Genomic DNA, 25,058 nt, shown 5'->3' with positions numbered 1-25,058 from the left:
TCGCGGCTGCCTTGCTCTCTATCTCGCTTGCTTTGAAACTGCCCCAGCACGATCTCTGGGCAACAGTTACTTTCGTCTGCAGCCACGCGGCTACATTGTGTGCATCAATACACTTCTTTGCCTTCCTCCTACTTACTTTGCTGCCTGGTTCTGTCTTTTACGCTTATTCCCTCAGCAAGGCCATAACCGAGCTGCACTTTGCCTATAAGGGTAGCGCTCCCCCGGCTTCAAGTAAGCTACTCTGTGTGTGTGTGTGTGCTACCACTGGTGAGCGTGTGGGCCGTTTGCAAGGGGGTGCGCGTTCTCGCCCTCGTGTTTGCCTGTTCGAGGGGCTCAGTGAGAGCCTAGGGTGACCTAGGGTGCTTAGAATTTTGTCCCTGGCTTATGCGTCCTCTGCTCTGTGCATTTTTGTGAGAGCGCCCTTGTGTTTGCCGCTGTTTGTGCATTTGTTTGTGTTTTGTGCGTTTTTCTTTGTTTGTGTGTTGTGCGTTTTGGTGAGAGCGCCCTTGTGTTCGCCGCTGTTTGGGTGATCGGGGGGTCGCCCACAGTTTTTTACTTAAGCCCAATTCAGGGCTACCGGGAGTGCGGTGTGAGCCGGGGTGCTTAGTTGGGAACGGGGTACTGCGTTCAATTGGGTTCCTGGCTTCTTTGTTCCCGCTTCCCATTCCAGCTCCCACCTACAAAATAACCGCCCCCCCCAACAGCTCAGCAAGGGAGCCCTGGTGCTTTAAACAACTGCAAAGCGGCCTCCCCCCCAGCCCAGCAGGGTACCCTGGTGTTTTGAACAATTGGGAATCATTCACCACCTTCCTAGTCCTGCCACAGGTGGATTCATACCGCTCGGTCAGGGCAGACCCAAGACGAGATTTTCGGCACAAGGTATGCTGGGAGTACAATAAGGGGTAATGCCAAAGGGCTGCGTGCAAATACCCTCATGAATGTGAGAGATGCGCCGGGGCCCACCCGGTCGCAACTTGCTTTAAAGCAGGCAGGCAGCCCTTTCGGGGGGGGGGCAGGGGTTCCATCAAGCCAGTTCCAGGGGAGCTCCCGGGGCCTCAAACAGGAGATGAGGTAGTCTTGGAATTGGCAGCTTCCCCTATCAAGTTAGCCCCTCTCTGCAGCCTCCTTTCCCTTTACCCAAACACAAATGCAGCATCATACCTTCGGGAGGGTTTCTCCAACGGTTTCCGCATCCCAGTAACGGGTGCTCTATTAGCAAAAGAAGTCCGTTAGGGAAAGACCGGAAATTGCTGAGAAAAAGATCGCCAAAGAAGTAAGAGCAGGTCGGGTCGCGGGTCCTTTTGACAGCCCCCCTTTCTCAAATCTGCATATATCACCTTTAGGCATTGTTCCTAAGAAGGCTCCTGGGGAATTCAGGCTCATACATAACCTCTCTTACCCCAGAGGCGGTTCGGTAAATGATGCCATTCCACCAGAGCTATGCTCCGTAAAATATGCTACTTTCGATCAGGCGGTTAAATTAATTAGGAGTTTTGGCCAGGGGGCTCTGTTAGCTGAGTGTGACATCGAGTCGGCCTTCCGCCTCTTGCCTGTGCATCCAGATGACTTTCGGTTGCTGGGCTTCAAATTTCAGGGGAAATTTTATGTAGATAAGGCCATGCCAATGGGCTGCTCGGTAGCGTGCTCTGCGTTCGAGACATTTAGCACCTTTTTGGATTGGGCTTTGCGTTTCAGAACCAATTCCACCGGGGTTACACACTATTTGGACGATTTTCTTTTCGTGGGTAGGTCAGGCACAGCCGAATGCGCCTCACTGCTTGGGGCCTTCTCAGCACTGGCCCAGGACCTGGGCGTTCCCCTCGCAGCAGAGAAAACGGAGGGTCCGGCTACATGCCTTACGTATCTGGGCATTGAGTTAGATACGACTGCCCAATCATCCCGCCTGCCAGAGGAAAAAATTGTCACCCTTATCGAATTAATTCGCTCTACCCTTACGCTAAAGAAGATCACTCTTAGACAGATTCAGTCCCTCCTAGGGCATTTTAATTTTGCTTGCAGGGTTGTTTCCCCCAGGCGTCCTTTCTGTTCCCGCCTGGCCAGGCTTTCAGTAGTCCTCAAGCATCCGCACCACAGGGTCCGACTGCCCAAATCAGTTAAGGCGGACCTAGAGGTATGGTTGACGTTTTTGAACCGCTATAACGGGGTATCCCTATGGCAAGATGTCCTGAACCTGTCCTCAGATTTTCAGGTCCAATCAGATGCAGCTGGCTCCCTGGGCTTTGGTCTGTACTTCAAGGGACGTTGGTGCACGCAGCATTGGCCAGCAGGATGGCAGGGCGGGTCCATCACGCGGGATCTCACTTTTCTTGAATTTTTCCCAATAGTAGTTGCCGTCCACATCTGGACGGAGGATTTTCAGAATCGTCGGGTGTGCTTCAGAACCGACAACCTGGCGGTGGTGAAAATACTGGCAAAGCAGTCTTCCTGATCTGCGAGGGTCTCCGCCCTTCTCCGGTCTTTTGTCCTCCGGTGCCTCGAGTACAATATAATTTTCTCAGCCAAATTCGTTCCAGGGACAAAAAATGATATAGCCGATGCTTTGTCTCGCTTTCAGATGTCCCGCTTCCGGTCGCTGGCACCTGGAGCGCAACCGTTGCCCGAACCCTTTCCGGAGCACCTGTGGAACATTGGAGACGCAAAGTGATTAAGGGAGTATTGGCGTCTGTCGCACCATCCACCCTCAGGTCCTACAAAAGGGCCTGGTGCGATATCCTGGGTTTCAGGTCTGGGGTATCCGGGCTTTCCCCTAGCGTGCCACCCTCCACTGATGACGTTTTGAGATACCTCTCCCATCTCGACGATTTGGGGCGTGCCCCCAAAACGCTAAAGATACATGTAGCGGCTATCAGCTTCTTCGCAAAAGCCACCTTTTCAGTTGACCCATGCAGTGACTTCCTGGTGCGCAGAGCAATTGAGGGCTGGGGTAGGTTGCAACCCCCTAAGGCTGCTGGCCGTAAGCCAATCTCTTATGGTCTACTCTCGCAGATACGCAAAAAGCTTAGATCAATCTGCTGGTCCAAGTTCGAGGCCCGTCTGTTTTCCGCGGCTTATGCAATTGCTTTCTTTGGCGCCCTGCGAGTGGGCGAAGTTGTAGCCAAAGCTACTGCGAATGGCTCAACGCGCGGACTCCTCTTGGAGGATGTCCAGTTGTCTGAAGCGGGTATGACGGTGCGAATCCGCCAGTCCAAAACGGATCAGGCTGGTAGGGGTGTTCTGGTTAAACTTACAGCATCAGCGCAGCCTGGCCCATGCCCTGTTAAAGACACCAGGCGGTACCTCTGCCTCCGGCCACCCGGCCCGGGTGCGCTTTTAGTCCACAAAGACGGGTCACCTTTATTGAGACTCCAATTCACAAGGGTTCTCCGCAGGGCTATTGATGCTTGTGGTCTACCTTCGCACGATTATGCGGCTCATTCATTTAGGGTCGGCGCTGCCACTACAGCTGCACGATTGGGTCTGCCTGCGGATAGGATTAAGGAGATGGGACGGTGGAAATCTGATGCGTATAAAACTTATATTTGGTAGAATGTGTCCCACAAGTTGCCTCTACTTACCCGCCTCTCTTTCCTTCCTTTCCCAGCCTTTTCCAGGAGTGATGTGTGGATTTGCGGCCATAGCATAGTCCACTGGGCCCGTGCGCGGGCGGTCAACCGTGGTCTCACTCCTGACCTGGGTCTGCAACCTGGAGCTCGCGTTTCCTGGTTTTCGAGGCGAGGCATGCGATGGGAAGAACTTGTGCCTTTGCTGTGGGAGAAAGTGGCCACTCTTGGTGCCCCTGACATCATTGTCATTCAACTTGGTGAGAATGACCTGGCCTACAGAAGGAGTGCGGACTTGTCATGGACAATAAGAAATGATTTGGAGGCTATTGCGGCCTTTTGCCCCGGAACAACGATGTTCTGGTCCTCCTTCTTGAAGAGAACTGTGTGGTGTGGTGAGCAGAGTTGTATGGCCATTGAGAAAACCAGGAAACTCTTGAACCGAGCAATTGCCCGTTGGGTGCGCTTTATGAATGGCCGGGTCATTTATCATGATCGTATCCGGATTGGCAACAAAGCCCTCTACCGGAGTGATGGGGTTCATCTCTCAGACCAAGGGAATGATTTATGGTTGGATAGTGTCATCAGTAGTATTAGGGATTGGTTGCAGCCGTGAGGGTATTGGCGGCAAGCCCCTTTGGCTCGGCTGGCGGTTAGGCATTGGAATAATGTGTTGTGGTGTGTGGAAGTGCTAGGTGTGGCCATCGCCTATGCCTTCAATTTTGGGTATTCCGTTAAAGGAATCTGGTGGTCGTGTATTCTGTCCGATGCCTGCTTGGCGGGAGGCCATGGCACGACCCTCGGTGACATCAGGAGGTGAGCCTATAGTTGGATCGGCATCAAAGGGTTCCACCTACTGGTGAATACACCCATTGTGTGAACATCCAATGCCTAAGCCAATACCTTTTCACTGCTGTAATCAATAAAGTTGTGGCCTTTTCTTGCCCATAAACCTTATATCACGTCTCCTTGTGTGTTCTTTCAACATCGCGGTGGTCGGGTCCTCGAACCACAAGGACTCTCCTCCCCATAGGGGAGGGGAGTAGTTGTGGGCGGTGATCCGGGCACCGCCTCCCTTCTCACCTGGCTGGTGCCCACGCCCCCCCGGCGGCCACCCAACCAGGTGCCGCTGGGGGGGGTGTGTGGACTGCAGACTATATGTCTCGGAGCCAGCCCCTCGCTCTCCCTCACTCTTCTTCGACCCGTCGCGAGTCACCCACCCTCCACTCCCTTTAGCTTAGGGTTAGGGGTACCTGGCCTTGCTATGGACCTTAGGTTGGTCGCCCTGGTTGTCTGGGGGGCCTGGTAGGAGTTTTTCCATTTGGCGCTAGGCTTTTTGGTTTTTTCGCCTACCTCGTAGCAATCATCACAACTTTTGTGGTATTGGTGGGTAGGTTAGGCATTGGAATAATGTGTTGTGGTGTGTGGAAGTGCTAGGTGTGGCCATCGCCTATGCCTTCAATTTTGGGTATTCCGTTAAAGGAATCTGGCGGTTGTGTATTCTGTCCGATGCCTGCTTGGCGGGAGGCCATGGCACGACCCTCGGTGACATCAGGAGGTGAGCCTATAGTTGGATCGGCATCAACAGGTTCCACCTACTGGTGAATACACCCATTGTGTGAACATCCAATGCCTAAGCCAATACATTTTCACTGCTGTAATCAATAAAGTTGTGGCCTTTTCTTGCCCATAAACCTTATATCACGTCTCCTTGTGTGTTCTTTCAACATCGCAGTGGTCGGGTCCTCGAACCACAAATATTTGTTATTGGGAATCTATGCACCTAACAATGGCAAAGCGGAATTCTTTAAGAACTTGGAAACACGTCCTCTGGAATATTTGGATTACAAATTAATTTTGATGGGCGACTTGAATGGAATTGCATCTACTTTGATGGATAGGACTCAGAGACCAAAGATTCTGAATTCTGGCAGACTACCTAAGACTTTCTTTGATATAACGGACAAATGTGATCTGTCAGACATATGGAGAGTTAGAAATCCAACTGAAAAAGACCACTTTTTTTCAGAGACAAACCAATCATTTTCGAGAATCGACTATTTATGGATATCCAGAGACTTGGTTCCTAAAGTATTAAAAACGGAAATTTCCCCTAAAACTTGCTCTGATCACAATGCAGTTTTTATGGACTTAAAAATGTTCGTACAGGGTTCCTTCAGATGGAGAATGAATGATGATTTGTTGAGAAGTACTTCAATTGTAAATAAAGCCCAAAAAACGCTAAAGGATTATTTTGAACTTAACATGAACCAAGGAATGGAAACAAGGGTTATTTGGGATGCCAGTAAAGCAGTAATGAGAGGTTTTCTTATTCAACAAAATTCAATTAGGAAAAAGTCACAGAATGAGAGAAAAGATAAAATTATGGAACAATTAAAAGACAAAGAGAAGAAGCTTAGAGGAAACCCAAAGAATCTGCAGATACAAAAAGAAATTAAGGCCCTACAGTTCCAATATTCACAGTTAGTAAACCAAGAAATAGAATAGAAGTTAAGAAGGATGAGACAAAGAAACTTTGAATCTGCAAATAAATGTGGGAAACTGTTAGCCTGGCAATTAAAGAAGAGGCAAAAGCAAAATACTATCACAAATATTGTAACAGAAGGAAAATCTGTAGAGAACCCTGCGGACATAAGAAAATGTTTTTACAAATATTACAAACAAATGTACAAAAAGGATAAAGAGGACTTGATAAAAATTGAGCAATTCATCAAGATTAATGGTTTGCAGAAGATTCCAGAAGATAAAAAGATCCTACTAAAGGGACTAATCACAAGACAGTAAGTGGAACATGCAATAAATTTAATGCAACTTGGCAAGGCATCGGGACCAGATGGTCCATCAGTGAAATATTATAAGATATTGAAAGACTGGCTTATTCAACCTCTGGTAGAAGTATGCAATTTGATTTTACGAGGAGGCATGTCAGGATGATTGGTGGGTGCTAGAAGAGATAACAGCCCGGGACTCCAGCCAGCTTTACAAGATTTATTAAGTCCATTATACTATTTACAATCCGGAGCTCTTAAAAGCATGTCCATCTTAATCGGTGTCAGTTGCTGAGACTGGCCCCTCCTTTCATCCTCTCCAGCACAACAACTTGCTGAAGCCTCCCCTTTTCCTTCCTCCTTTACGTAAAGAGCGAAGCCCTGGAAGTTGCTCCTCCCTCCCTGATTCATTGCTTCCTGACAGCCCCCCGTCATCCTCCCTCTCTGATGAGGTGCAGCTGCTCATTATCAGAGGCTGCTCTCTATATTTCCCCAGCGTTTCCCCCTTCTCAGCCCCCAGTTCCCTGACAGGGCAAGGCACCTGAAACCTGGAAGGAAGCTTATATTACTCTGATTCCCAAACAGGGTCAAGATAGATCCAATGTTAAGAACTACAGACCACTCTCCCTACCCAATGTGGATTACAAAATTTTTGCAAATATACTGGCTAGCAGGCTTAAGAAAGTATTATCTAAGCATATCCACAAGGACCAGGCAGGATTTCTGCCTGGGAGACATACGAAAGATAATATTATAAATGTTGTGGATATTTTGGAAAAGTTGGAAGCAAGAAAGGGCTGTAAAGCAATGTTAATGTATATTGACACAGAGAAGGCCTTTGACAATATTTCTTGGAGCTTCATGTTACATAACTTTGAGAGTATGGGGGTTGGTCAAGACTTCTTAAGTGGTATTAAAGTGATCTATCAAGAACAAAAAGCTAAAATCATTGTAAATAATGTGGTGTCGGAGGAAATTAGAATTGAGAAGGGACCCAGGCAAGGGTGCCCACTTTCCCCTCTGCTGTTTATTTTAATCCTAGAGGTCTTGCTAAGTAGGATTAGAAAAGATGAACAAATTATAGGTATTACAGTAGGATCCAAACAATATAAATTAAAAGCCTTTGCTGATGATTTAGTATTGACATTACAAGACCCAAACTCCAGAGCTGAGACAGGAATTTGGACAGGTAGTGGGATTTAGACTAAATGAGAGCAAAACCAAAGTATTAGAGAAAAAGCTGAACAATAATGAAAGAAAACTATTACAAGAAAAGACAGGCCTAGATTTTGTGAAAAAAGTTAAATATTTGGGGGTGAATCTGCCTGGGAAAAATCTGAACTTGTACAAAGATAATTATGAGAAATTATGGAATGAAATTAAGAGAGATTTGGAGATATGGTCAAATTTAAAATTGTCATTAATGGGCCGGATTTCAGTGGTTAAGATGAATGTGTTGCCAAAGATGTTATTTCTGTTTCAAGCCCTCCCAATTATAGACAATGTGAAATGTTTTAAAGAATGGCAGAAAGCTTTATCTAGATTTATCTGGCAGGGAAAAAACCCCAGAATTAAATATAAATTACTTACGGATTCTAAAGAAAGATGGGGGTTTTCCCTGCCAGATTTGAAAATTTCTTTTGAAGCAGCAGCACTTTGCTGGATTAAAGAGTGGATACAACTAGAAGATACCGATGTATTAGATCTAGAGGGATTTGACAATGTGTTTGGATGGCATGCATATTTATGGCCCATCAGGCATTTAAAAATCATGTAATTAGGAAATCGTTGTACAATGTTTGGATAAAATATAAAGATATTTTAGAAAGGAAGATGCCCAGATGGCTTTCACCAATGGAGGCGAAGGCCCAGAAAAAGTTAAATATGGATACCAAATGGTTGAGATATTCAGATATATTATTGGAGGATAAAGAAGGATACAAGCTAAAACCATTTGATCAACTTAAAGATAAGTTAAATTGGTTACATTACCACCAGATTAATGAATTGTATAAACTAGATAAGAAAAATGGTTTTGCTTCCGAAAAATCTAAGTTGGAGACGGAGTTGCTAGATACTAAAGTTAAAAATCTGTCTAAAATGTATAAGTTACTGTTGGAGTGGCATACAAAGGATGAACAAGTTAAATCAGTGATGATAGATTGGGCAAGAGATGTAGGACACAACATAATGTTTGAGGATTGGGAAAGATTGTGGAAGAAAGGGGTCAAGTTCACTGCATGTACAATGTTAAAGGAAAATATAATGAAAATGATGTATAGATGGTACTTAACCCCAGTAAAACTAGCAAAGATTTATCATAACTGTGATAATCTATGTTGGAAATGTAAAGAAAAAGAAGGAACCTTTTATCACATGTGGTGGACCTGCCCCAAGGTGAAAGACTAGAAAAGATCTATAATGAATTGAAAAAAATGTTGAAATATACATTTATAAAGAAACCAGAGGCCTGCCTTCTTGGAATAACAGGTTTGGAATTGCCCAAGAAAGATGTTACATTATTTTTGTATGCCACTACTGCTGCTCAAATTCTACTAGCTAAGAAGTGGAAAATGCAAGAATTACCAACTGTGGAAGAATGGCAGATGAAGATGATGGACTTTTCGGACCTGACCGGAAGAATCCGTGACCAGAATGAGGAGGAGTTCCAGGAAGAATGGACGAAATTCAATGATTATTTAGTTAAATACGTTAAGTTAATCGGAAAAAGCTTGCAATTACCAGTTAGGCTTAGGATTTAAATAAGTAATTTGATGAATTAACATGTTTAATGCTGAATTGGGAAGAAAGAATGATGTTAAGTGATTAAGTTAAGTTTATAAGAAGTTTGATTTGGAAAACCGTTAAACTGATATGCATTGAAATTCAACCGGGGGATACAAGGAAGTCGCTTAACAATGATAATAAGATTAGTTTTAATAAGGTTTGATTTTTGTTTGTTTAGTTGTTAGTGTGTTTATAATTTTGTGAAAATCAATAAATTATTGGGGGGGGGGGCGAAGAGCGGTAGTCTTGTAATCTGGTGAACTGGGTACACGTCTCTGCTCCTCCATATGCAGCTGCTGGGTGACCTTGGGCTAGTCACACTTCTTTGAAGTCTCTCAGCCTCACTCACCTCACAGAGTGTTTCTTGTGGGGGAGGAAGGGAAAGGAGAATGTTAGGTGCTTTGAGACTCCTTAGGGTAGTGATGAAGCGGGATATCAAATCCAAACTCCTCTTCTTCTTGTGAGGAAAACTTGAGGGAACTGGGTATTTGTAGCCTGCAAAAGTGGAGAATGAAAGGAGATATGGTAGCCATCTTCAAAGGGATGTCACACAGAGGATGGAGCAGGCTTCTTTTTGTTAGGATATTTCCGTTCCACCTTAAAAGGGAGCAGGATGTTTGTGTCACAGCCTGCGCATTTCCTGTTTCACAGGATGTTTCTGTTGTGTCTTTGTTTCCGTTTCTCTCTCTCTATGCCGGAACACTGAAGCAGGCAGTCATGTTTTTCTTTGTTCTGATCAACGCAGAAATAAACTTGTAAATAATGCTCTCCTGAGTGCATCTTTCGCTGTGCATTATCTGCTGATAGAGCATGCATCGGCTCTGTAATGTCACAAGCTATTTCTGGAGCTCGTGTCGCTAATTGCTGATACTGCGTGTCTACGGGAGATCGATGGACGTCCGGAGACGACGTGGAGTCATGATGGACTTTCTCTCCCTGGCAGTATCCCAACAGTTTTCTCCTGCTCAAGGCAATGGTTTCAAGTTACAAGAAAGGAGGTGCCGACTAAACATCAGGAAAAACTTTCTGACAGTAAGAGCTGTTCGGCAGTGGAACAGACTCCCACAAGAGGTGGTGAGCTCTCCTTCCTTGGAGGTTTTGAAGCAGAGGTTGGATGGCCATCTGTCAGGGATGCTTTAGTTGAGATATCTGCACTGCATCTGTATCAGGCCATTGGTCCATCTAGCTCTGTAGCAGCCCTCCTTGGAGATGCTGGTGGTTGAACCTGGGGCCTTTTACATACAAATCATGTACTCTACTGCTGAGTTACCTAAAACTAAACAATTACTTAATATTAATGAAAGCAAGTTATCTAAACCTAAATTAAGATTCCACTCTGCATGGTTCTGAATAAAGTAAGATTCCAGTCCTTATGGTCTGAATCTGAATTGGAATTCAGACTAGAAGTAGAAACTCCAGCCATCCCAAATCCTTCGCGGTGCTGGCTGGGGCAATGGGAACTAAACATTCGGAAGGTCATGGGTTAGCTACACCTATGGGGTGTTGGGGGATGGATAGTACCTGTGGTGTGGGATATGTCATACTCCTTCTGGGGCAGTTTGTCCACCTTTGGTATTGCACTTGGGCAAAAAAAATGAGAGGCATAAATACAAGATGGGTGACACCTGGCTTGAGAGCAGTACATGTGAAAAGGATCTAGGAGTCTTGGTTGACCACAAACTTGACATGAGCCAACAGTGTGACGCGGCAGCTAAAAAAGCCAATGCAATTCTGGGCTGCATCAATAGGAGTATAGCATCTAGATCAAGGGAAGTAATAGTGCCACTGTATTCTGCAACCAAAATGGTCAAAGGCCTGGAAACGATGCCTTATGAGGAACGGCTAAGGGAGCTGGGCATGTTTAGCTTGGAGAAGAGGAGGTTAAGGGGTGATATGATAGCCATGTTCAAATATATAAAAGGATGTCACATAGAGGGAGAAAGGTTGTTTTCTGCTGCTCCAGAGAAGCGGACACGGAGCAATGGATCCAAACTACAAGAAAGAAGATTCCACCTAAACATTAGGAAGAACTTCCTGACAGTAAGAGCTGTTCAACAGTGGAATTTGCTGCCAAGGAGTGTGGTGGAGTCTCCTTCTTTGGAGGTCTTTAAGCAGAGGCTTGACAACCATATGTCAGGAGTGCTCTGATGGTGTTTCCTGCTTGGCAGGGGGTTGGACTCGATGGCCCTTGTGGTCTCTTCCAACTCTAGGATTCTATGAAATTTGGTTTGGGCAACTGCAAAACAACATCCTTGAAATCAACGCTTGCCTTATCTTCTACAGTAGGGAAGACAAACATACAAGATCCTGTTTTTTTCCTCAGACTTGGTAATCGGACATATTATATTTAAAAATGACTTTGGCCACGTAGTAAACAACAGTTTTTTTCTTTTCAAATTTAATGAGTAGGAAATCTCCAACATTTATATTTTCAGAATTGGGAACATAAAAATTTATATCTTCATCTTCTGGATCAGATGCAACTTTAAAATCTTTGTCGTCATCATCACTCAATTCCACATATTCATTCTGACTGGTATTGGAGTCAGATTGTGAATGACATCTTTTCTTAGTTTTTTTTAGTTTCCCTTAAACCCAATAAAACTTGTATATTGGGGCACTATTGTACACTAGCGGGGCACTTTGTGCGCCATGTCTTAGTGTATCAAAGTACTCCAACGGACATTTTCAAAAAACTAACAATTATTAATAAAAACACTGTGCTTACTTAAAAATCACATGTAATCCTGAATTCTGAGTGGAATACCTTACCTTTGGTATTTTAAAATCTTAACTAAATGACATAGAACAGCGTTGGAACTCTTGTCAAACGCCAACGGCTAACTGGTGGGCAGCACGGCCGCAACTTTTGTACTCACACATGTATAGACACATTGTAGCGATGTTGCAACACAAATAACGTTTCTCAATATTGAAATATTGTTGGTGTATCAATGTGCCCCTTGCATCAATGTGCCCCGCCTCCCCCTATGCAGTACGGCTTAACCATTGCTGCTGCTGGTGGCTGGTGTTGACCTGGGCCTGCTATTGGGGATTTTAAATTAAAGCTCTGCAATAGCTCCATATTTTTTTAAAAAATGGTTAGATGTTAATAAATGGAAAGCAATAACGGTGCTGAAAGCTGTACGATTTCCCTCTCATACTCATTTATTGCTGGGATACCTCTTTCAAGTTCCTTGCTTCTATGGGTTTTATTAGCATATTTTGGAGGAGTAGATTTGTTCTGAAGTCATAAAAAGCTGACTATAATAAGAAAGCTTTTGTTATTGGGCTACAACCAGTGGTAAATGCCACCTCAGAAGGAGCTCTGTTCAATGCCTTTATGGCAGTGATTAGTCTAAGATGCTGTTGCGTGGTGATTCCCGCCCCCTCCCGCAAATGGAATAAAGACACATGGACACCAGAATTTAGGTTAATGTGCGAAAAATGGCCAGAACTTTATTGATTACAGGTAAGAGCGGTATTGGCTTTAGGCATTGGCCCTATCAGTCTAACTGGCATAGAACCGGGATGGGTTAAGCACCAACAGGGGGAGCCCCCGAGATGCACATCCCTAGGCGCTCCCCGAGGGGTTACCGCTCGGGAGCGCGCTTTAGGCCCTAGCCTCCATAGGTTTCGGACACGGCGACGCCCCCCGGAGTCTTTTAACGAACTACCCTTCATCTTTTGGGGGAGGTGATGGCGTTCCCCCCAACTCATTTGCATAATAATACCCCTGCCAATGCCTAACCGCCACTCGAGCCAGGCTCGCCGCCAATACCCTCAGACCTGTAACCAATCCCTGATCCCCTGGAAAATGTCAGCAAGCCATATATCGTTACCAGCATCAGAGAGATGCACGCCATCCCCGCGGTAGAGGGCTTCCTTGCTAAACTGGATGCCTGGGTGCTTGATCACCCGCCCACCCAGCGCAGCCACTCTACGTGCCACCAAGCATTCCAGGATCCTCCTGGCTCTATTCACAGCCACAGGATTTTTGGAATCCCTCCAAAAGCGCCTCTCAAAGATGACCAGATAATCGTTAGATTCGGATAGGAGGCCCGCAACTCCCCCAGGTCATTGAAAATATGCCACATTAAGTCCACCCCTTTTCTGTAAGCTAGATCGTTCTCGCCCAGTTGGATAACCACCACCTCCGGTGGGCCTTCAAGGGCAATTCTTTTTGTTACTGCTGGGAAGAATTCCTCCCAACGCATTCCACGACGTGCGATCCAGGAAACTTCAACAGTGTTTGGGAGCTGCAGATCACCGCCCCAGCCCCTGGTGACCGCACGCAATCTTGCCCAGTGGACAATGCTGTGGCCGGTGATCCACAGACGCACCGCCCCGACACCTGAAAATAAAAGAGTAAGAGAGCTGGGTCAGGGGGCTGATGGGGAGGGGAACATTAGCATGGCTACCGGATGTATCCCCTATAAGCGTTAGACTTCCACCGTCCCATATCCATTATCCTCTCCGCCGGTAAACCCTTGTGCACAGCGGTGGTCGCAGCCCCGATGCGGAAAGAATGTGCGACGTACTCCTCAGATGGGAGCCCATTGGCAGCGATTGCCTTCCGCATAACCCTCGTGAACTGGTGCTTTGACAGGCGAGAGCCATCCGCGTGTATGAAAAAAGGGCCACTGGCTTTTGGTCTTAAGCACAGGAACTTTCTTGCGTCCTTTACTGGGCAAGGGCCGGCATTCTGGTCCTCACAGACCACTTCGCCTATGCGTAAGGCGCCAAAGAAAGCGAATGAAAAAGCTGTGGAAAATAACCTGGCCTCATACCTAGACCAGCAGATGACCCTGAGCTTCTTACATATTTGAACAAGTATGTCATAAGTTATAGGTCTTCTGCTATCGGAGCTACGGGGTTGTGATCTACGCCAACCCTCCAAAAGCTTCCGCACCACGAAGTGTGTGCAGGGGTCAACTGAGAACATAGCTTTGCAGAAGAACGATATTGCTGCGGAATGAATATTGAGGGTTTTGGGAGCCCAGCCTAAGTCGCGGAGGTGCACTAGGTATTTAAAAACCTCCAACTTGGCCGGGGGCCTGCCCAGCTTAAATAGCCCTTTTTTCTGGCGAAATGATGTGAAATCTGACCACACCTTATTATAGGATCTTAGGGTTGAGGGAGCAACTGCTGACAATACTCCCTTTAGCACTTCTCGTTCCCAATACTCCAGAGGTGCTCCGGAAATGGCTGAGGCAGCTGCTGCGCATCCGGCACCAATGAGCGAAAGCGATCCATCTGGAAACGAGACAGAGCATCCGCAATGTTGTTATCAATACCCGGAACAAATCTGGCTGAGGCATATAAGTTTAGCTGTAGGCAGGAAAGGACAAAATACCGTAAAAGCGCCGCTACTCTAGGCGAATGAGAATATTGCTTATTTAAAACTGACACCACTGCTTGGTTGTCTGTCCAAAAGCAGACCCTGTGGTCCTTAAATTGCTTGGCCCAAAGATGAATTGTGACTACAGTAGGGAAAAATTCTAAGAATGTTAAATCGCGTAGTATGGGTTTACCCTGCCATGAAGAAGGCCACCGCTTTGCGCACCACTGACCTCTGAAGTAGACGCCAAATCCCAGAGAACCTGCTGCGTCTGAATGCACCTGGAAATCGGCTTGCAAGGCCATGCTATCTTGCCAAAGTGAAATGCCGTTATATTCATCTAAGAATTGCAGTCACACCCCAAGATCCGATTTTACTGCCTTTGAGAGACGCACCCTATGATGTGGTGACCGTAAACCTGCTGACAATTTTGCCAGCTGTCCACAAAAAGGACGACTGGGGGAAACCACTCGGCACGCGAAGTTAAGGTGACCCAAGAGTGATTGAATTTGCCTCAGGGTAACCTTCCTTAAGGGCAATAGCTGTGAAATAAGTTCCTTCAGGGCAACCAACTTCTCGTCAGGAAGGCGAGATGTTTGGGCAATTGTGTCGAGCTCAATGCCCAGGTAAGTCATCGTAGTGACTGGGCCCTCAGTCTTTTCATTTGCTAAAGGGACACCCAGCTCCTCAGCCATAGACTTGAAGGCCTGCAGCAAGGCCATACAGTCATTTGCATTACTTGCGACCAGGATAAAGTCATCCAAGTAATGCCTCACCCCTTCAGAACCAGTTTTAAATTTCAGAGCCCAGTCAAGGAAGGTGCTGAAAGTCTCGAAGGCCGTGCAGGCAATTGAACATCCCATGGGCATTGCTTTATCAATGAAATAAGCACCCTGGAATTTAAAGCCTAAGCAACGATAGTCCTCAGGGTGAACTGGGAGAAGGCGAAATGCGGATTCGATGTCGCATTTGGCCAGGAAAGCGCCCCTGCCAAAACCTCGGACCAGCTTTACTGCTTAATCAAAAGATGCATATTTCACCGTGCACAGCTCCTGGGGGATAGCATCATTAACAGAAGCTCCCTTGGGGTAAGAAAGGTTATGTATCATCTGGAATTCCCCCGGGGCCTTCTTGGGCACAATGCCCAGCGATGAAATATGCAGCTGATCAATGGGAGGTTCCGCAAATGGGCCCACTACCCTACCGGCCAAGATTTCTTTCTGTATCTTTTTCATGGCAATGTCCGGTCTCTCCAAAACCGACTTTTGATTGGGGGGGGGGCTACCGGAATTGGGGGTGAAAGCAACTGGAATTCTGAACTCTTGGGAAAACCCCTTCCACGGGAGAAGGGCAGCTTGCCTATTAGGATATAGATTTAACAGGGTTCTTAAAGGTTGGAGCTTAATAGGAGAGTGGGCTAGGGCGAGAGACAAATTAGTAGTGATTTCCTGCTGCACCATGGGTGGGTCCGGACGCACCTGAGGGGGCACCCCTATTTCCCTGATGGAGGTGACCCCTGCCGCCCCGAAAGGGCTGCTGTTTGTTCTTGTAGCAGGCCGTCGCTGAATGGCTGCCTAGACACTTTTCGCATTCGTGTAGGTACTTACAAGAAGCGCACTGGCAGGCCCCCTTATTGAAATCCCAGCATAGCTTGCGACGTTTTGTGTCCGCCTTACCAGATTTTGCCTGGTCGTGCGTTTCCTTTTCGATGTAGGGACCCACATGCTCCATCCAGTAGTTATTGTCCCTCAGATCCCAGCGAGTGGACGGCAACAGCGAGGCATTTCTACGAAAGTCCTCGTCGCACAGTAGGGCAGCCTCCTCCCCCGCTAATTCGCGGGCCCTTCTAACATGTGCCAAATAAGATGCAAGGTGCAACCCGCGTTTAGGATAACAACCTAAAATTACCCCCATGAATACCTGGTAGCCATTAAGCCAGTTCTCAAAGGTATGCTCCGCCCAAGGTGACCTATATCTTTTCTTCCCATAATACCTCTTCTTCTCCCCTTTTCCTTTCATTTGGGCTGGTGGTAGCAATGTGAACATATCTATGAAATCCCCATTCAGTATCTTATCCCTTTTTCTCTTTGAAAGATGATTACCCAATATAAAGTCAGTAGACAAGTTAGTAGAAATTTTAACATCTTCCACTAACGCACCATCTTTCCATTCGAGAGTACTGTTAAAAGTTTTCCGGTGTGAATTGGCCCTTCTCTCATGCATCCACAAGGAGGCCCCAGTCTCCTTGCCCTGTCCCCAGTAATTTTCCATGGGAGCATCACTATCACCCTCTGAAGAAGAGGTACCTGTCTCATCCTCGGAGTCAGATGGGTCACTTCTCCTGCTCTTCTTGGAAACATGCTTCCTCTTCACTTTCCTCTTCCCTCCACGGGTGCTGCTGTCCTGAGGGGCTGGGTTATTGGAAGTTGAAGTTGTCTGCCGGGGAGGTATCTCCTCATCAGAGGAAGACCCCGACGCACCCTCAGACGGACTGTGCTGAGCAGGAGGATCCTGAAAGAACAGTAGGGATATCGGTTACTTGCTGGTTTGAATTAGAGCGGGAGGGCTGTGCAGGCTTAGACTTGGACTTCTGCGCACCGGACTTGGCCTTCTGCGCACATGCGGATTGTGAACGTGTCTGGGGCCGTTTGGGCTACCCACTGCCCTGCTGTGATGTGCTAGTAGAAGCCGCCGAGGTACCCGCACGGACCTGAACATCAAGGGGGGTGTCTGGGATGTAGTCCTGAGACGCCTCCACCATTGCGGAGCTCACTGCGGCCAGAGGCCTGCATTGCACGTAAAAAATTTGAATAGCAGAGAAGAATTGAGCTAAAGCTTGAGGGTTACATGGCATGACCGGCACTAGTGCCCCGCTTGCAGCCCCTTGGGATGCCTGAGGATTGCCCCTGTTTGCCATGTTCAGCACAGTTATATGTATGTATGTGAGTCTGTATTTAAAGTATTATTTTTTAAATTAAATATATTTATTTATTTTTAATTATTTTATTATTTTATTATTATTATTATTATTTATTTACTTATTTGTTTATTTACTTATTTCAGAGATTATTATTTATTTATTTATTTAATAAAATGAATTGTTATCGCTTACTTATTGTTATTAGTATTGTAATTATTATTATACAATTGTTCCAGTTAGGTATGTATACAATAAGAGGCCTGTGCAACCCAGCAATAAATTCCGCACTATCCGGGATACACCAAGAGCTTCCAATGAACTAATCAAGCCTATGAATTATTCCAACCTCTTAGCCCAATTCCTGAAAGTAACCCCAAATGAAATATAAATATTTTATTTTATTTTTTAAATAATATTTATTACTTTCCCAACAAGTTAAACACTACACAAAAAAGAAAAAAGAAACAATACAAAAAGCAAAAAATAAAAAAGAATGCAATACAATACAAAGACACTACGTAACACTAACACATTAAACTAACAAAACCAAACAAAGACAATTTAAAACACCTCAAACATTTTCAACATCTTATCTTTCATTCACTTATTTCAACGACCTCCTTGCACCACCCTTTTTGTATTAAACTTCTGTTAATTGTTTCAGCAATTCCTTTCCATCTTCCTCTGTTTTCTATCCTATAATTATCTTAACACATTCTAACCTTATTTTTTCCTTTAATGTTCTATTAATCTATTTATACTTAATTCCTTATAACATTTCTACTAAAGCTATATAACTTCATTCCAACATTTTTCTAACATTCATTAATTTTACAGTATTTCTATAAATAATCTTTAAACTTTTTCCAGTTTTCTTCCACCAACTCTTCTCCCTGGTCTCGGATTCTGCCAGTCATTTCCTCCAGTTCCATATAATCCATCAACTTCATCTGCCATTCTTCCCGGGTGGGTAAAATCTTCTGTCCGATGCTCTTTGCTCTAGTCCTCTATCTGATTATCTTCTATCCGGTGCTCTTGGCTCTTCTAGGTTCTTCTGATAATGCCAACCCAAGATTCTCTCTCTCTCTTCTTTAGTTCGAAGGGTGATCAAGTAATCTCTTATTCTATTCTTCTCTTTTTCCCCTCCTCTTCCAAATCTGAAGGCCCTCACAATTCTAAACTCCTCTTGACCCAAGTCCAAGTCCCATAAGTCAGCAAAATCCTGTGTAGGAAAGTCTATCAAACTTTCCTTCTCCAATTCAGGTAGGGCTCTAATCCTCGAATTCTTCTGTTTTTCTTTAAGTTCAATCATGGCAAGCGTCAACTTATGTTCATCAAATTGCCTCTGTAGGGCTGGGACTCTCCTCCCCAGTTGTATTACTTTATATTCAGCAGCAACGGCTTTCTCCCTAGCTTCCTCCGCAGTTTGCCGTATCAAAGTAGATTCCTGTATCAATTTCTGGATGGTTTCTGTATTGGTATTCACCTTTTGTCCCAAATTATTTATACTTTCTGTAATTAAGTCGATTTTAATAGTTGTAGCATCAACTTTCGCATTTATCATGTCTGTTTTCTTGTTAAGCTGTTCCAGTGAATCATTTATCTTCTTTAGTGCAACCACTAAGGCCTCTTCTGTCGACATTCCTCTTGGTTTTGAGTGTACTGGTGCAGAAGCACCAGCAGAAGAAGCAGGGGGGCCTGATGTTGAACCTCTCCTGGATTGCTGCCAAGTCCTCCCAAACCTTAGTGTTTTTTCAGCAGTTGACTGGTCTGTTTTTTCCTTTCCATTTACCATAACACCTAAAAGATTCAAGGTCAATCCCAACGTCTCACAGTCTTTTATCTTGCAGCTGGAAATTCCCCTAGCCCAGCTCTGTAAAGCAACCAGTTTCAAAGTTTCAAAGGCTTCCACTAGGGGGAAACAGTTTCTATTTATCTTAGTCAGTAATGTCCTCTTTTAAACACAGTTCAAACGATCCAAAGTTAGTTTCAATTTTCAGTTACTTTTACTCCTTTTTAAAAGCATCCGGAGACAGTAGAAACAATGTATTTCTCTTATTTAGCTAGCTGTCAATGAACGTTCTAAACGCTGTCAATAAGCATTCCAAAAGACGTCAGTCCTGCTAGCAGTCCTTTTCCAGGGTCAGAGTGGCAGTATTTTAGCTCTCTTCGCTCTCTCCTGCAGGCATACTCAATCTACAACTTTCCCCCCTCTTCTCCTGCCTCCAAGGGGGGTTTAATGTTCTTTACCGATGGAGATTTAGTCTTTTACAAAAGGCTTTCCAAGACTTCAGCTTGCAGCCTCATTGCTTCAATCTATTTACAAAAGGGGAAGGCGGACTTCCTGTATTGAACCTCCCCCGTTTTGATGCCAAATTAAACGTTTAAAAATCCAATTCTCCCGATTCAGCTCTACTCACAGGTAGTTACTTTGAAGTCAAATTGTCCACAGGAAAAAGTCAGTGCTCTCCGGCAACAGCTATGCGGCTTCGCTCTGTGGAAGAAGCAGACGATTCGAAGCACCGCGCCGCTCACCCCACGTCGCTCCGGACCCCCGAAACCGGGTTTCTCCGAGAGTAGGGGAGGCGCAAAAGGTGCCCGCCGAATCCCACGCTCACAGGCTTCTCCCGCCTGTGATTTTTTACGGGTCTCCGCCTTCGCCGTGGCGGCCAGACCCAAATTCCCACGGGGCAAATTCCTCCCTATCAGAGGAATTCAGCCATTACCGGAGGCACCAACCCGGAAGTCTATCTGAAATATAAATATTTTAAACAGCGCTATGAATTATTAATGCGGCATTATAGACTGGCCTGCACAAGGCCGACTGTTTCCCCCAAGTAGGTATTAATTCAGCAAGCCCTTTAACTGCCTTTGGTATTGCTACAATGAAAGCCACAAAATGTTAAAGAGTGTTACTTAGGACTAGCTTGCAGACGATTGCCACTTCAAAATTTTAGCCCTGCAGAGCTAAGGCAGAAAGGTTAAAGATACAGCGTTGCCAGTGGCCTCACAATGAGGCTTATACAATGTAATGATTCAAGAATTTAATTCCACCCTGATGTAAGGAACGGCTATAATGTAACGCTCTGCGGCAGGAGGCAGCAGGCAGCTACCGGTTCTCAAGCAATGCAGACACCGGTCAGCCGTTGCCTCACCTAAAATAGTGACCGCCGTGTGAGTATTGTTTGATTTCCTCATAATGTTTTAATTTTTGTTGTCCCTGTTCCTCTTTTAATAATTGTTGATAAGTTGCCCAAATTATTTCCATATTTTTCTTTTTAACTGATATTACTTCCCCTGGTGATGTACACCATGGCGTTTTGGGTTCCAGGAGCCATCAATATTTTATCCAGACTTTATACAATGGGTTCCTAATTAAATGGTTAAAGAATCCTTTATGCACTGCCACTTTATTGTACATTAAGTACACGTGCCAGCCAAATCTAATATTCCAGCCCTCAAGGTCTAAGGTGTCCCTGTTGTCCAACATAATCCAATCTTTAAGCCAGCAAAGACATGCTGCCTCATAATAAATACTTAAGTCAGGGAGGCCAAAGCCTCCCCTTTCCTTACTATCTGTTAATAATTTATATTTAATACATGGTTTTTTACCTTCCCATAGAAATTTCGCCAGGTCTTTTTTCCATTGATTAAAACACTCCATTTCACCAATTATGGGGATCATTTGAGAGAGAAACAATAATTGGCTGCCCAGGAGGTCTCTCCTGAGTGAGTGCTTGTGGGCCCTGCTCTTGCCACTTACCATCTGGCCTGGGGCGGGGCCTGAAGCCTCACAAGGACTGCTTGCTGCTTGCTGCCTGCTGCCCAGGAGGACTCTCCTGAGTGAGTGCTTGTGGGCCCTGCTCTTGCCACTTACCATCTGGCCTGGGGCGGGGCCTGAAGCCTCACAAGGACTGCTTGCTGCTTGCTGCCTGCTGCCCAGGAGGACTCTCCTGAGTGAGTGCTTGTGGGCCCTGCTCTTGCCACTTACCATCTGGCCTGGGGCGGGGCCTGAAGCCTCAAAAGGACTGCTTGCTGCTTGCTGCCTGCTGCCCAGGAGGACTTCCCTGAGTGAGTGCCTGAGGGCCCTGCTCCTTTCTGCCACTTACCACCTGGCCCAGGGCAGGGCCTGACGGGCCTCATAAGGACTGCTCCTGCCACCTACTATCTGGCCCAGGGTGGGGCCTCACAAGGACAGTTGTTGCCTCTGATGCTGCTGCTGCCCAGGAGGACCCGGAGGGGTCCAGAGTTCTTTTTAACATGTTTTAAAATCTCCCTTTCCCTTTAGATTTTTTATATATGGGGGTGGGATGGATGTTTGGGTGGGCTTGGGAATTTGTTAGTTTTTGATGAATCTGTAATTTTGGCAGTTTTTATGTGTATTGTTTTATTGTTTCTAGGCTGTTTTTGTTTTTGTATTTATTGTTTTAAGGTTTTATTGTGTTAGGCTGCGGAAGAATAACATTAATTGCCATCAATGGAGGCTACTATGAGGCTTGGGATTCCTACCGTGGAGGGGCGAGGGAGGTATGGCGGTGGGGGCAAATATTATAGGCGAAGGGGATCGAGATATGGATATGCTCGTACCCCTTCCAATCTGCGCCTCATCCCGAGGGACAAGGGTAGGGTGAGCAAGGATTACTCACCTCCGTCACTGGTGTTGTGCAATGCCAGGTCTATAGGCAACAAAACCGCCACCCTGCGAGATTTCTTTATCTCGCAGGGGGTCGACCTGGCTTGTGTGACGGAGACCTGGGTGCGCGAAGGGGCAACAGTTACCTTGCGAGAGATGGCGCCCCCGGGTTTCTCCGTCCTCCACCAGTCGCGGACTGTGGGCCGGGGGGGAGGGGTGGCATTATTAATCTGGAAAGATTGTCCTTTCAGGGCTCTACCATCGCCATCGATCCCCGGCATTGAATGTGTTGGCCTAGTGTGGGGCTCCGAGGAGAGCTTGGCTGTCTGGCTGGTGTACCGGCCACCTAGCGCACCAGCAGCCACCCTGTCAGGCCTATTGGAGGCGGTGGCCAGCTGGGCCTTGGAGTTCCCTAACCTATTGGTATTGGGGGACTTCAACATTCATGCTGATGCCACTCCCTCCTCACAGGCTCTGGACCTGGTGTCTTCCATGGCGACACTAGGGCTCTCCCAGTTTGTTTCGGGCCCCACACATCAAGCAGGCCACACGCTGGATTTGATCTTTGGCGTAGGTATAGATGTGATCATGTCTCCTTCGATGAAGGTACCATGGTCTGATCACTATGCTCTGAAAGCCAGGATTGACTTTCCACCCCCTCCCTGCTTAGGTGGCGAGCCGATTTGGGCTCGCCCGCAGAGGCTGATGGACCCTGATAGACTCCGCCAAGCCTTGCGGGACCTTGCTCCCCCTGGCGACTCATTGACTGAGCTTGTTGAGGGCTGGAATACCCAGCTCCTAGCAGCCATCGATGAGATCGCACCTAAGCGCCCTCTGCGACCCCGCAGAAACCGGGCTCCCTGGTTTACCGAGGAGCTCCGGAAAATGAAGCGGGACCTCAGACGGCTAGAGCGAGTATGGCGGGGTGCCCGTGACGGAGCCTCAAGAACATCTTATAGGGCTTTTATGAAAACCTACGAGATGGCGGTGAAGGCTGCTAAGAAGTCTTACTTCTCGGCCTCCATTGCATCCGCTAGCTCTCGCCCGGCGCAATTATTTAGGATAATCAGGTCTTTAACGTCCCTTGAGGGACAGCCAAATTTAAATAACAATTTGACACACAGCTGTGAGGCATTTGCGAGCTTTTTTGCGGAGAAGGTCTTGTTGCTCCGCCATGACCTCCCTGCCAAATTTGGATACAATAAAGGAACTGGAGGCCCCTCGACTGTCCTCGGGTCCAGTATTGGTCCACTTCAACCGGATATCCCCAGCCGATGTGGACAGACTCCTCCGAGCTGGAAAGCCCACCACCTGTCCTCTCGACCCGTGCCCGTCTTGGCTGATTAGAGCGTGTCCAGACGAGGTGCGGGCCCTCCTGGGGGATATCATCAATTTGTCCCTTGGCACGGGGACATTCCCAGGAGAATTGAAGGAGGCAGTGGTGCGCCCGCTCTTAAAGAAAACATCATTAGATCTTTTAGATCTATCCAATTACCGCCCGGTTTCGAATCTTCCGTTCCTGGGTAAGGTGATTGAGAGAGCGGTTGCTGAACAGCTTGGTGGGTTTCTGGATGAAACATTGGCTCTCGATCCATTCCAGTCTGGCTTCCGCACTCGTCATGGGACCGACACGGCTCTGGTTGCCCTAACAGATTATCTTCGTAGACAGCTGGATCGAGGTGGGTCGGGGCTGCTGATTCTTCTAGATCTGTCAGCAGCTTTTGACATGGTCGATCACGAACTTCTGGACCACCGCCTTGCCGATGTGGGGATCCAGGGCACAGCCCTTCAATGGCTGCGCTCGTTTCTCTCTGGTCGGGGACAGAGGGTGGCGCTTGGGGGGAATTGTCATCGCGCCACTCCTTGGTGTGTGGAGTACCTCAGGGTGCGATACTCTCCCCGATGCTTTTCAACATCTTTATGCGCCCCCTCGCCCAGCTTGTCCGGAGTTTTGGGCTGGGTTGCCATCAGTATGCTGATGACACCCAACTCTATCTGTTGATAGATGGCCATCCTGACTCGGCCCCAGACACACTGACCAGATGTTTGGAAGCTGTGGCTGGATGGTTACGTGGGAGCCGGTTGAAGTTAAATCCTTCGAAGACAGAGGTCCTGTGGCTGGGACGGGACGATATGGGATTGGGGGGGGCAACTCCCATCTCTTGCGGGGGCGCAATTAGTGCCAGCACCGTCCGTTAAGAGTTTGGGTGTAATCTTCGACACCTCCCTTTCCATAGAGGCGCAGATTGCAGCTACAACAAAGGCGGCATTTTTCCATCTCCGCCAAGCTAAGCCGTTGGCTCCTTACCTCTCTCGCTCTGACCTAGCCACTGTGATCCACGCGACGGTCACCTCCAGACTGGATTATTGTAACTCGCTCTACGTGGGGCTGCCCTTGAGACTGACCCAGAAACTCCAGCCGGTTCAGAATGCTGCAGCGAGACTCCTTACGGGGTCTTCGCTGCGAGATCACATTCACCCGGTGCTATACCAGCTGCACTGGCTCCCGGTGGAGTACAGGATCAGGTTTAAGGTGCTGGTTTTAACCTTTAAAGCCCTATACAGCCTAGGACCCTCGTACCTACGGGACCGCCTCTCCTGGTATGCCCCACAGAGAAACTTACGGTCTTCAAATAAAAACATCTTGAAGGTCCCAGGCCACAGAGAAGTTAGGCTGGCCTCAACTAGAGCCAGGGCTTTTTCAGCCGTGGCTCCGATCTGGTGGAACACTCTGTCACAAGAGACCAGGGCCCTGCGGGACTTGACATCTTTCCGCAGGGCCTGCAAGACAGAACTGTTCCACCAGGCCTTTGGCCAGGGCACAGCCTGACTCCCTCCATCGGCAATCTTCGCAGAGCTCTGGCCCAATGGTTGCCAGTGGCTTCAATTAATTAATTTTATAATGAATGATTTTAGAGTGTTGTTTGTACTGTTTTATTGTTGTTAGCCGCCCTGAGCCCGGCTTCGGCTGGGGAGGGCGGGATATAAATAAAATTTATTATTATTATTATAATTTTGGAAAGATATT

The 25,058-nt window shown here is 46.8% G+C and overlaps 2 long non-coding RNA genes across 2 annotated transcripts in view; one reads left to right on the top strand and one right to left on the bottom strand.

The window, feature by feature from the left end:
• The window catches only part of LOC310668881, a 361,082-nt gene extending 340,941 nt beyond the window's left edge, over nucleotides 1-20,141 (bottom strand). Inside the window, exon 1 of the long non-coding RNA XR_014506866.1 lies at nucleotides 19,198-20,141. This is a non-coding gene — a long non-coding RNA (uncharacterized lncRNA). The remainder of the gene's footprint in view (nucleotides 1-19,197) is intronic.
• LOC310668896 overlaps nucleotides 1-25,058 on the top strand; it is a 55,148-nt gene that overhangs the window by 12,477 nt on the left and 17,613 nt on the right. The window contains exon 2 of the long non-coding RNA XR_014506880.1: nucleotides 21,925-22,636. This is a non-coding gene — a long non-coding RNA (uncharacterized lncRNA). The remainder of the gene's footprint in view (nucleotides 1-21,924; nucleotides 22,637-25,058) is intronic.

This window comes from Podarcis tiliguerta (assembly GCF_965153285.1).
Source record: "Podarcis tiliguerta genome assembly, chromosome: W".
Classification (NCBI taxonomy): domain Eukaryota; kingdom Metazoa; phylum Chordata; class Lepidosauria; order Squamata; family Lacertidae; genus Podarcis; species Podarcis tiliguerta.
The sequence above is the reverse complement of the archived record's forward strand: the minus strand, read 5'-3'. Positions and strand labels throughout refer to the sequence as shown.